Source organism: Dipodomys merriami, unplaced genomic scaffold, assembly GCF_024711535.1.
Source record: "Dipodomys merriami isolate MVZ:Mamm:240054 unplaced genomic scaffold, mDipMer1.0.p SCAF_1322, whole genome shotgun sequence".
In the NCBI taxonomy this organism is placed as follows: domain Eukaryota; kingdom Metazoa; phylum Chordata; class Mammalia; order Rodentia; family Heteromyidae; genus Dipodomys; species Dipodomys merriami.
This window is the reverse complement of record NW_027202630.1, coordinates 14,717-27,578: the sequence shown is the minus strand read 5'-3', so window position 1 is coordinate 27,578 and position 12,862 is coordinate 14,717. Positions and strand designations below refer to the sequence as shown.

At 45.0% G+C, this 12,862-nt stretch overlaps 1 long non-coding RNA gene across 2 annotated transcripts; it reads right to left on the bottom strand.

The window, feature by feature from the left end:
* Positions 1 to 1,670: 1,670 nt before the first annotated feature.
* Positions 1,671 to 12,649, bottom strand: LOC138825028 (uncharacterized). 2 transcript variants are annotated; one of them, XR_011371302.1, is made up of 4 exons: positions 12,439 to 12,649; positions 10,357 to 10,468; positions 8,731 to 8,886; positions 1,671 to 3,140 (listed from the first exon to the last, which is right to left on the bottom strand). It is a non-coding gene; the product is annotated as an uncharacterized lncRNA (long non-coding RNA). The 2 variants fall into 2 exon arrangements; XR_011371303.1 differs by lacking the exons at positions 10,357 to 10,468; positions 12,439 to 12,649 and adding an exon at positions 9,377 to 10,318.
* Between the last annotated feature and the right edge of the window lie 213 nt (positions 12,650 to 12,862).

Below are 12,862 nucleotides of genomic sequence, written 5' to 3'. Positions count from 1 at the left end.
GCTGAAGAGTGCAAGGACAGTGACCAGGCTCAGAGTTCAAGCCCCACAACTGACAATAAAAGAAGAAAAAAAAAAGAAATAATGCAGGTACAGAAACACCAATATCAGACACACCCTTTTATATTTGAAGATTAAGAAATGTAGCTTTAGAGCAGACAGAAAAACCATAGGACACTGCTGAAGCATTGCTCATAGTCCTCCTTCAGTGAAGGGCAGAGCCTGAGGCTCCCGTGCCTTTTCTGATCCTGTCTCTTACCACTAAGCGCAGGCTTCCTCGCTGCAGCCATACTGGCATTTGTACTGTTCTGCAGCAGCCCAGGATAACCTGTGCCAGGCTGGGGGCCACTGTTATTCTACTGCCTGGAATGCTCTTCCCCAGACACCCAGCTGCTCATCCCCCATCCTCCCCCACTCCCACCCACCAAAGAGATCTACTCTATGATACCCTGCTCAAAAATACAACCTTGTGCACATGCATGCACACACACACATGGGTGCAGACACATACAGAATATTCCCACCACTCATCCTTTCTGCCTTACATCATCCTTCTGATGTATTCTCTTTATTACTTATGTAAATCTGGGTAAAGTCTTTCTCCATGCTTGAGTGTAAACTCACAAGGAGAGATATTTTTGTGCTGTTCTCAGCATTGTGTCAGTCTTCAGCATGATGTCTCTCACCCTGTGGTCACTCAGCAAATGTCCATTGAATGAAGGCCTACCCATTCCCTTACACACTTATTTGACAAGTGTCCTGTTGCACATGGTCAAAGCTCTTTCCCACTGCTTTCTTATGACTCCCTTCCACAGCCCTTCTCACCCTTGCCTTGTGGTCTCCTCACCTGTGTTTCCATGCCCTTTGCCTGAAGCCTTGTGCACCTCAATCTCACACATGGAGATGGTGTGCACACACCAGCTCAATGGCTCCTCCTCTGGGAAGCTTTTCCATCCCACACTGGCTCCTCCCTCTTCAGTTCTTCCAAGTCTTTCCTCCAGCCCTGGTCCCATCCTGCTGGTTAGAAGCCTATGTAATGATCTGTGTGATATTCTAGCTAAGCTGTGGGAGCCTCATTCTCTGGGGCAACTTTTGGTCCTATCTCCTTCACCTACTGAGCCAAATGTACTCCAACTGTTCCACAAAGGTTTAGGAGTGTTCTAGCATGCGTGTGCATCAGACTATCCATTGAAAAGTCAAAGGTAGACCTGAGTTTTGGACAGTGAGCTCACCTTGCCCCTTAAGACAAGACTGGCATGGAATCATAAAATGACTTGCCTCCTGCTTGGCATACTGCCCCTCTCCCCCATCTCCACAATACAACTCAACACTGAAATCACAGCAGCGAAGAGGCACACTCTCTACTGCACTAGGACTACAAGACACTAGCCTCTTAAGCCAAACCCACAGATGTGAATTGAAGCCCACTCCCTCACTCTGAGCCTCAACTGCAGCTTTTGGGGCAGCAAGGCCTTGTCTCCTGGAAGTCTCTGCCTCACTCTGAGGAGATCATTTGACACATCTAGCTCTGCATTGAGAGCTGAACTTGAAGGAAGAAAAGAGCACATTTTCCTTCCTAATTCCCTCTCGACGTGCACATCAGGTTGGGTTTTAAGGAGGCTGATTCCCAGAGGAATTCCTGACCAGCCATCTGCTTGTGTGCTTCTGAGACATCTTGGTAAAGAGAGACGGAAGCTGTTAATCAATCATGCAAAGGGAGCTGCTTGCTCTTTCACTAGGAAATGGGAGTGCACATGTCCTTGAGTGTGCACATGTTCTGATATTCTAAGGGTCTTGATACACTTGCACTATACATGTCCTTCTCTCCCTGTCCATTCTGCACAGCAGACTAACACCACCTTCCTTCCACACCCATTTTAATGTGTCACTGACACAGCTGTCCTTCAGATAAGTACACAAATACCTTTCATAACAACAGAGAAACAAACCTGTGCCACAAGAGATTAGCAAAGTCAAGTGCACTGCCTGATGCTGGAGGCTATGTAATCGTAACTATCCTAGAAGCTACCTGGATTGCAGTGACAGCCAGTCTAGGAAGACTCCATCATCAATTAACTAGAAAAATGCAGACCTGGAGGTGTGACTCAAGTGGTAGAGCACCAGGCATGAACATGCAAATTGAAAGAAGGAGAGAAAGAAAAAGAAAGACTGAGACAGAGAGATGAAAGACAGAGAAATGGAAAGAGTTAGAGACAGATTCAAGAACAGGAAGAGAGAGAGAGAGGTAAGAGAAGAGGGAGATGAGAGGAAGAAGATGAGGGGAAGGAAAAGTAGACTAAGAGACGGTATGAGGTAGAAGAAGAGGAGGGAAGAGATAGTAGAGAGGGGGAAAGACGGGGAAAGGTGAAAGAGGAAAGTGATGGAAAAGGAAGCAGAGAGAGAATTAAGAAAAAAAGCACAGAGATAAAGACTTGGTACGAGCAAACACTCACAAACATATACACACAACAAAGAAACAAAAGGAAAAAAATAAAAGGCATGGAAACATCATGGAATTTAACAGTACTTCCCTCCCCACATACCCTCTTCACTGAACACTGGACCACGAGGAATTCAGGATTCCTCAGCTCCCTTCATGACCTTCCACCTCTCAGTTCTCCTTCAGCATTAGTGTCAACCCTGTCATTCACCAGGTGCCTATCCTTTACCCTCTTTAGCCCTCACTGCTTCTATCACCAGAATCCCACCTCATTCTTTGAGGGGAGATCTGCTCCCCAAATAACCCTGAACTGCACTTGTCCACCAGGAGACCCAGTCCTCCTCTTGCTACAAATCTCATCAGTTAGCTCTGCAGGCTCAGCCTCCTAACCCCAATGTATACAGAGCAAAGTCCAGCTGTGCCCAACTCCTCCCCATCACACACTTGTCACCCAAGACAGCATCAGCCTTCAGCACTTCCTCTGTGTGGAAATCTAATAGCCCTGGATGAACCAACGCAAATAAGACAGTGGTGGAGAGTCACATCCAATCTTACTGAATCTCCACTCATGTCCAGAAGTAGTCATCCCAGGCAGGGTCCATCCTCAGACCAAGTTCACAGAGGCCTGGTCCATCCACAGGCACCACTATACCTCCGTGTTCTCTCAGGTCTCCTGCTCCTTCAGAGGTTTCTCCAGCTCTCACTGAAAGGAAGAGAACATATTTTAATTAATATACTTTGTGGTTCCAAAAATAGGCTCTACATGTTCACAGTGGTCTCATATGTGAAACTCAGCACTCACAACACTCTGTTTACCTGAGGAGAAAAATTGGGCTAACAGAGGAAGTTGCAATTACGACTTCAGGGTGTATTCATTAGGGTCTTTCAAATATGTGTTTTATCTTTTACCAATGTGAGCAAATAAATGAGAAATCGGGTTCTCCTGGATGATGGCTTTATGTTGGGATAGTGATGAGTAAAGGATTATAGAGAAAACACACACAGAAGAAACTGCATTGAAATGGAGGAAAGTGGGGCAGAAACCACTGTCATGGTACATGGAGACAGGTCTCATTTCTTTCCCAATGAAGACTTGCCCTTATGCTCCAACCCAGCCAGTGTAACTGGTGTGCTCAGGAGTTGGACCCAGTCATCTAGAGGCCACAGTAGGAGGAGCAGAGTCCAGGATGCCTCCTGACCCTCAGATCAATGGGCTTCAGCTCAAATGTAAATACAACAAATAAGTATATAAACATACAGGAAACCTACATGAAAGGTAAGGTGATTACCTGCTGTAGCATTTGGAACAAAACCACCTCAAGGACAAAGGTGAATGGTTGTCAGGTGAAGTCACCATGTGATCAAGCTGCAACCCCTACCACCTCTGAAGGTAAAGACACCTTCAGGCTACTTTTCCATTTTCCTTTCAGCCTGGGAAGGCCAGCTCAGTGTCAGATGTACTTTGACCAGAAGCTCGGCTGCAGAATCCTGTAGCACCAGGCACTTGGCCTGAGTGTGCTACACGGGGACTATGCCAGGCATGCTGGGCTCATAGCACTAGTCATGCCTCCTGAAATGAGTGAACTAGTGTGTAAAGGACTGGTAAATAGTCACAAGAATCAAGTCTGTGTGAGAGCTTGGAGGACTACTACTCTTCCATGTAGCCTAGCGGACCATTGCCAAGGCCACTGGGCACATGGGAGGATGCTGCTACTGCTACCTTGGCAACCATGTGGTAACCATGAGGACATCGACCAGAGACAGGGAGAGAAGGGGAGAGACAGACCGACAGACAGACACAGAGACAGAGAGACAGAGACAGAGACAGACAGATACAGAGCAATAGAGAGAATGGGTTGATCAGGCAGTTTGAATCTCTTGGCAAGTATAAATTTTACAGACATGACAAAATTTCATGAAACCAAAAAACAAAATTAAGAGCTAATCCCCAAATAATGTACCTATAAAAGCTTGTTTTTTAAAAGATGGTTTGACTGTAGCCCAGGCTTGCCTTGAACTCAAGAGCCTTCTGCATTTGCCTTCTAAATACTGGGATTACAGGTTTGCACTACCAGTCCATCATAAAAAGATCATCTTCCATCCTGAGGCTATCCAGGTGTACATCAAGGGTTGCACCTCTTAGAACATGCTCTTGTGACAGGAAATTCCAAAGGATTTCATAGCTCTGGGTCAGATGCTACTATAACTCAGGAAATGACTAAGGTCTTAGGAGCTCTGATTGAGGAACCAGGGTCAATGACCAAATAGTAGAGCAAAAGATCCTACTACCACCCCTGTTACTCAGGAAAGCATGAGTGTTTTTGGATTTCTATGTCAAGAACCATAGAAAAAGGCCAAATACATTTACATCACTGGCAATCACAGGAGATTGTTTACAAACAGAATGAATTACTCAGTAAGTCATCCTATCAAGGGTAATAGGTTTCTTGGTAGTTACAAATATGGAAAAGGAAAAAAAACTGGAAGAATATTTGGGGTGAGATTGCAGTTGGAGGTGTCAGTGTGAACTCATGATTTTGAGTATATATAGATGGATATATATACATAGATTGGTGTACAAATCAGAAGTTGAGACACTCAGGAGGCTAAGAGCTTGAACACTGAAGTTTGAGACTAGTCCAGGCAGGAAAGTTTATTAGATTTCACCTCCAAACTAACCAGCAAAAAGCAGGGCTTAAAGGGGGGCTCAATTACTAGGACCCAAGCAAAGCAAGCAAGAGGTTCTGAGTTTACATTTCTTTACTACTAAAAGAAATTAATATAAATTTAAATGTGTATATGTGTAAATATACATGTATGGGCTTGTATATATCAATGCACACCCATATACATGAATACATGTATTTTGTATATTCGTTTTATGTATTTTCCAGTTCTCTTCTCCAAAAGGGCCTAGGAACAATAACATCTCAAAAGCAAAGAACATACCTAATACTCAGATGTTGGTTTCTAAATGCCATCCAGCCACAGCTCCTGGATAATAGTTGATTCAAAGACTAGAGCATGGAAGGTACTAAATAAACATTGATCTTGTGTATGAGTGAAGAACAAAAGCACTAATGAGGGCTTAGGGGTAGAGTGCTTGCCTAGCATCCATGAAGCCCTGGGTTCTGCAGTGCCACATAAAGAGAAAAAGCTGGAAGTGGCACTGTGGCTCAAGAGGTAAAGTGCTAGCCTTAAGCAAATAAGCTCAGGGACAGTGCCCAGGCCCTGAGTTCAAGCCCCAGGATTGGCAAAAAAATAAAATTAAAATAAAATAAAAGCACTAATAAAGTCTGTTAGAAGGGGCTCGCACTGGCCAAGTCTGGAACCATCAAAACCATGACAGGAGTGGAATTACAACCCAATGCATTCAATAGGAATCCCTTAGCAAGTTCAAACATGAATAAATATGTAAATACATAAGCAAACTGTCAATGATGTGAGGAATGGGATATTTCCACAGCCTTATGTGTTTTCCCACACATCACTGAGTTACAAAGGGAGAGGAGAATTTTTTCAGTAGAAAAACTGGCAAATTTGGCCATCTTCAAGTGATCAAAATTACCTACTACACTCCCAAGACAAACTGATGTCTCCAGCCACCTGGTGGGATGCAGTGGGAGGCACACAGTGTCACTTCACGATAGTCCTGCAAGACCCAAGTCAAATCATGATAAAACTTCAGACAAGACTAAGTGGAAGTGGCATATAATCTTGAAAACATTCAATAAAAATCTTGAAAAATTTTCAAGATTGAAGAAGACTGCAGAGCCAGAACCAGAGCAGGCAATCTTGACTTCTGGATAGGATCTTTTCACTATCAAAACTATATCATGAGCCAGGCATCGGTGGCTTACGCCTGTAATCCTAGCTACTCAGAAAGCTGAAATCTAAGAATCATCATTCAAAGTCAGCCCAGGCAGGAAAGTCCATGAGACTCTTACTTCAAATATCCCTCAGAAAACCAGAAATGGAGCTGTGCCTCAAACTGGTAAAGCTCCAGCCTTGAGCTAAATGCTCAGGGACCTTTTACTGGTCCTAATTCAAGCACCAGAAAGGAACCAAAAAAAAAAAAAAAAGAAACCAACACTCAGACACTATGGATGGAACTGGAGGACACTCAATTTCATGAGAAACACCAATATCACACACACCCTTTCATATTTGAAGACTAAGAAATGTGGCTTTAGAGTAGACAGGAGAACCACAGGACAATGTTGAAGCATGGTGGGTCACCACTCTGCTCACAGCTTCCTTTGGTGTAGTGCAGAGCCTGTGCTGCCAAGAGGCTCCTGTGCCTTCTCTGATCCTGTCTCTCCCCACTGAGCCCAGGCTTCCTTGCTGCAACCACACTGGCATTTGCACTGTGCCAGCTGGGGGCCACTGCTATTCCAACTGCCTAGAATGCTTTTCCCCACACCCAGCTGCTCAGTCCCCTATACTTCCCCAAAACCCCCTTGCCAAAGAGGTCTACTCTGATACTCAAAAATACAACTTTGTGCACATGTACACACAACACACATCTGCAAACACACAAAAACACAGATTATTTCCAACACTCATCCTGATTCTTTCTGCCTTAATCTTCCTTTTCATATATACTATGTACTACTTTTGTAAGTTTGAGTATTCTCATTCTCCATGCTGAGTGTACTTCCTCAGTGAAGTACACTAATCTAATGCCCTGCTGAATGAATATCACAGTGGTGGAGGTTCATATCCAATCTTACTAAATTTCTGCTCATGTCCGCTTGTACTCATCTCCATCCACATGTTCCTATATTTTCATGTTTTCTTAAGTCTCTTACTCATTAAAAGTTTCTCCACCTCTAGTTGATAGAAAGGAAATTATTGTAATTCCTACATTTTTTGGTTCAAAAAATGGGCTCTGGAGGTTTATAGTGTGGCAATATTTGAAATTAAGCTTCCTACACACCATGTGCCCTAGGAAAATAATCAGGCCCTACTCTTCTTCCATGAGACCTAGAGGCTTCCCCTGGGAACTTCCAGGGAAAAGGAAGCACCATGCCCAAAGCCTGGTGCTCTGGGGAAGGGGGTGTCAACTGGAAGCATCTTTGGCGACTCAAAGGGTCTCTCCTAAGAATCTGACATCTCTCAGTGCTGAAACCCTTGTACTGTGGAAACGTAATTCTCTACCTCTCCATTCTCCACATGCAGCCCAACCCAACACCCTTTCCTTTCCCAAAATTTTATGAGTTGTCCCTCATACAAGTACACAAATTCCTTTTGTAATAACAGAGAAACCAATCTGTGCTGTACCAGATTCACAAAGTCTAGGTGCTGGAGGCTCACCTGTATAATCCTAACTACTGTACACACTGACACTGAGAAGACTGTAGATAAAGCCAGCCTGAGCAGACTCCATGTCCAACTCAGTAGAAAATCAGGCCTAGAAGAGTGACTCCACTGGTAAAACATCAGCCAGAAACACGCCCACACTCAAGAGAGAAAAAGGGAAAGAGGGGGCCTGAGGGGGAGAAGGAAAACAGACAGAGAGAAAAACAGAGGGACATGCATACATACCTAAACACAGAGAGACAAAGAGACAAATTCAAGAGAAAGGATTGAATGAGAAGGAATGAGATAGGGAGAAGAGAATGATTAGAGGGAGGAGAAGAGGAGAAGAATGAGGGTGTAAGAAAGGAGAGATTAGAGACAGTAGAGGGGAGGAGGGCCCAAGGAAAGGCCACAGAGGGAAAAGGAGACTGAGAAAGAGAAAAGAACAGAGTTCAAGCCAGCACATTCCCAAATGCATGCACACAACCAACAAAAAGACAATTAAAAAGCATTGAGAAATCATGGAAATTAATAGTACTTCCCTCCCCACCCACCCTCTCCACTGTACATTGTTCCATGAGGAGTTCAGCATTCCTTACATTCCTCCTCAGCTCTCTTTCAGCATCAGTATCAACCCTGTCTTAAACCAGTTATGCATCCTTTGCCTATTTGGACCCTTATTGCTTCTCTCGCCACAAATCCATCTCATTGTTTGAGAATAGCATTGCTCCTCAAATACCCCTGAGCAGTACCACTGACCCACCAGGAGCCCCAGCCCTCCTCTTGCTGCTATTCTCATCAGTCTACTCTGCAGGTTCAGCCGCCTGACCCAGTGTACACAGAGAAACGGCCAGATTTGCCCAACTCCTCCCCATCATACACTTGTCACCCAAAGGCAGCATGAATCCTCAACACTGCCTCTATGTGCAATTCTAATGCCCTGGGTGAACCAATACAAATATTCTAGTGTGAAGGCTCATATCTAATCTTACCGAATTTTTGTTCTTGTGGGAAGGCAGTCATCCCAGGCAGGGTCCATCCACGGGTGTGGTCCATATACAACCAAAGTCCATCCAGGCTATGTCCTTCCACAGATCCCAGTTTATCTCAATGATTCCTCAGGTCTCCTGTTCCTTGACCACCTCTAGCTGAACGGAAGGGAATATCTTTTAATTCATACACTTTGTGATTCCAAAAATGGGCTCTTGATGTTCAAATATTTAAAACTTGGCTCTGATAGCATTGTTGATTCCCCAAGGAGAAAAATTGGGCTCTGCTATTCTTCCATGAGGCCTAAAGTCTTTACCGGGAAACGGAAGCACCATGCCCAAGCTGGGTGCTTTGGGAAAGGGGGCCTCTCTGGGGACTCATAGAGTCTCTACTAAGAATCTGACACCTCTCAGCGCAATTGTACAGCACATATGTCGTCCTTCCCTGTCCATTTACACAAACCCATCACCCCCTTCCTTCCACAACCAATTGTAAGGTGACTCTACACAGCTATCCCTCACATAAATACACAAATGCCCTTTCAAAATAGAGAAAGCAACCTTTGCCACACCAGATTAACAAAGTCAATTGCATTCCCTGATGCTGTAAGCTCTTGTCTGTATTCCTACCTATCTCCCAAGATGATACCTTGAAGATTGCATTTACAGCAAGTCTGGGAAGACTCCATCTTCAAGTAAATAGAGAAATGCAAGCCTGGAAGTATAACTCAAGCAGGAGAGAACCAGACATATCCATGACAACTGAGAGAGAGAAAAAAGAGAAAGACAGAGAGGGAGAAAGGGAAAGAAGGAAAAAGGGAGAAGTGTAGAGAGAGAGGAAGAGTGAGGGAGGTGGAGGGAGAGAGAGACAGATTCAAGAGCAGGAAGAGAGGGAAAGGGAATGGTAGAGGGTAGTAGTGGAACAGCAAGAAGAGGAACAGGAGAAGTAGAATAGGAGTAGCTATGGGAGGAATGAAAACAAAGGAAGAGAAATGGTGGGCGGCAGCAGGGAGAAGGTGAGAAAAGTGGAGAGAGAACAGAGAAGGCAAAGGAAACAGCATAAGAAAAAAAGCACTGAGGTGTAGCAGCACACACTCACAAACACATACACACAACAGACAAAAGGAAAAAAAAAAGAATAGTGATCAAGAAGTCTTACAAATCAACAGTTAATTCCTTCCCACCCACTTTCTTCACTGAAAAATGGCCCATGTGGAATTCAGGATTCCTCAGCTCCCTTCTTAATTTGCCTCCTGTCATTTCTCCTTTACATTTAGTGTCCACCCTGTCATTTACTTTGTACCCATCTTTTCCCTCTTGTAGCCCTTATTGGGACTCTCACCAGAATCCCTTTTTGTTCTTTCAGGGGAGATCTGCTCCCAAATAGCTCTGAGCTGGACCACTGATCCTACCTACTGCAGAAAATCTCATCAGTCTGCTCTGCAGGCTTAGCCTCCTGACATCAGTGCACATATAGCAAAAGTCAGGTGTGCTCAAATCCTCCCTATAACACACTTGTCACCCAAGGGCAGACAGCATCAGCCTGAATCAAATCCTCTCTGTGGAAATCTCATGGCCCTGACTAAACCAACACAAATAGCCCAGTGGTAGAGGTCATATCAACCTTACCAAATTTTTGCTACTGTCCAGATGCAGTCATCCCAGGCAGGGTCCATCCAGTGGCACCACTGTATCTCCATACTTTCTCAGGAATGCTGCTCCTTCACAGGTTTCTCTACCTCTACGATCAAGGAAGGAATATTATTCTACTTCATATTTTTAGCCAGTCTAAACAGTGGCTCTGGTTGGTCAGACTGTTCTCTTATTTGAAACTCAGCCAACCCAGCCTTCTGGTTCCCCTTAGAGAAAATGGGGACTCATGGGAGGAGTTGCCATTCAAAACAACCTGTCTTAGTAATAGGGTCTCTTTGATTGTGAGCAAATAAACAACTCTGAAAGAAGAGATGCTTGGATGAAGGTTTTATGTTGGGATAATGATGAGATTTAGAGAGAAATTACACAAGCAGGAAAGTGCATTTAAATGGAGGAAAGTAAGGGCAGAAACCATTGATAGTGCATTGGGTGAATGGAGACAGGTACCTCTCCATTCGCAGTGAAGATTTGCCTTTGTACTCCAACCCAGCCAGTGTAAGTAGTGTGCTCAGTAGTTGTACCCAGTCACCTAGAGACTGCGGAAGGAGAAACAGAGTCCAGGATGCTTCCTGCCCCTGAGATCCATGGATTCCTATACCACGAAGCTCAAGGGCCTCACTTTAAACCTAAATAAATAAACTAGCAATTGGGGACACAAGCAACCTACGTGAAAGGTGAGATGACCTGAAGCGTTTGGGACAAAAACACCTTAGTGTTCAGAGGACCAAGGGAAAAGGTTGTTCAATAAAGTGACAATACTATTAAGTAAGGGATCGATGTGTAAATGCCCAGCTCAGAAAGTACAGCAGATTGAGGCCACCTTTCAACTTATCTTTCAGCATTGGAAAGCCTTGGTGATGTCAGCTGTCCTTTCTCCGAAAGGAATCCCTGCCGGAGAATCCCCTAGCAGCCGTCACACAACCTGGCCATGCTGGACTGAGACCTCCACAGTGTGAACTTCCTGCATGACTCCTTTCCCACCTGCAGCTCTTCAATTCCACATCTCTCTGCTTTAGTTAGACTCACCCCGAAGATCTGAGTCTGGTGGCTTTCAACTGTGCTGTTTCAGAGTTCTGCACTGCTTTCTCTGGGACAGCTTTGCTCTCAATCTGTGAACATTACTTTGGGGCCTTCACACAGCAGCAAAGTCTGCGAAAAATGGTGACTATCCTGTTAGCCACCCTCCTCCAGCCCTGTCTAATGTTCCACCTGAGGTCTATGGCCTCCCCCTGAGGATGACCAGAGGGAAGACCATTTTCCACTGAGTGGAAACTGTCTAGTGTACCCGACCAGCTAAAAGAATCTGGGCCACAAATGAAGCTGGAACTGGAGCTCTGCAGGGTGTAGAGCAGAAGGACAGGCAGACTGGCACTTTGGGTTCTCTTCAGAGGTAACTGAAAATTTGAGGACAAGCTGAAGGTGTTACATCCTGCAGAATAGGTGGCTCTTTTTTTGTGGAGGAAGAGGGCTGGTGGGATTGTCCTCAGGAGGTGTGCATGGTGGACTAGCCAAAAGCATCATTTTTGATTCCACACTTCTGGTATTCTCCTTTATGTTTTCATGGATGAGCAGGTAGGTGCCATGGCTTCATTGAATGCTCTGTTCTTTCTTTTTAATACCAGCTACCGTGTACACCATGTTGCAAATGACTGTGACAATAACGGGGTCCAGCTTGCTGGGCAGTTGCTCATCAGGAAGCAGGCCAAATCCCACACTTAGGGCCAGCCATGGGTGCTCCATTATCTCCTCAATAGCAGGCCTCAGATTGAAGCCCACAGTCAGCAGTTTAGGAAGGAGATCACGTCCCATTGTAGTTGGTAAAGGGGACCGGTGTACCTGGCCTCTAGGATTTGTTTCCATATCTGTCATCTTATTCTCCTCAAATGGCAACTTTCCCGTTGTCATCATATACAAAAGCACAGCTAAGTCCCCAAATGTCCACCTTGTACCCACTGAACATGTTTTGTAGGATCATTTCAGAGGGGTGGAATAGTAAGGCTCCACAAACCCCCTTTAGCAACTGTCCTGGGGTCACCCTGAAACGCCAAAATCACTGACCTTAACATTGCCATTGGTGTTGAACAGGACGTTGTTGGCCGTCAGGTCTAGGAGTACAATTCAGTTCTCTTGAAGGTAGTGAATGGCACTCGTGATCTGTTTGAACAACCTCTTGGCTTCATACTGGAATAGGCGTATGCAAGGGGATTTATTGACTCCACCCCAAGAGATGGCCCTGAGTGGCCAGCTCAGTGACAAGGAGTCTTCATCCTCCATCACCTGGAATAATTGGATGATGTGTGGGTGACGTACACTTTTCACAATGGTTACTTCATTTTCTTTTTTCTGTTTGGTCTGATCGTGGGGACTGAACTCTGGGCCTGGGCACCGTCCCTCAGCTCTTCAGCTCAAGGCTAGCACTCTACCACTTGAGCCACAGGGCCACTTCTGGCTTTTTTCTTATGTGGTGCTGAGGAATCGAACC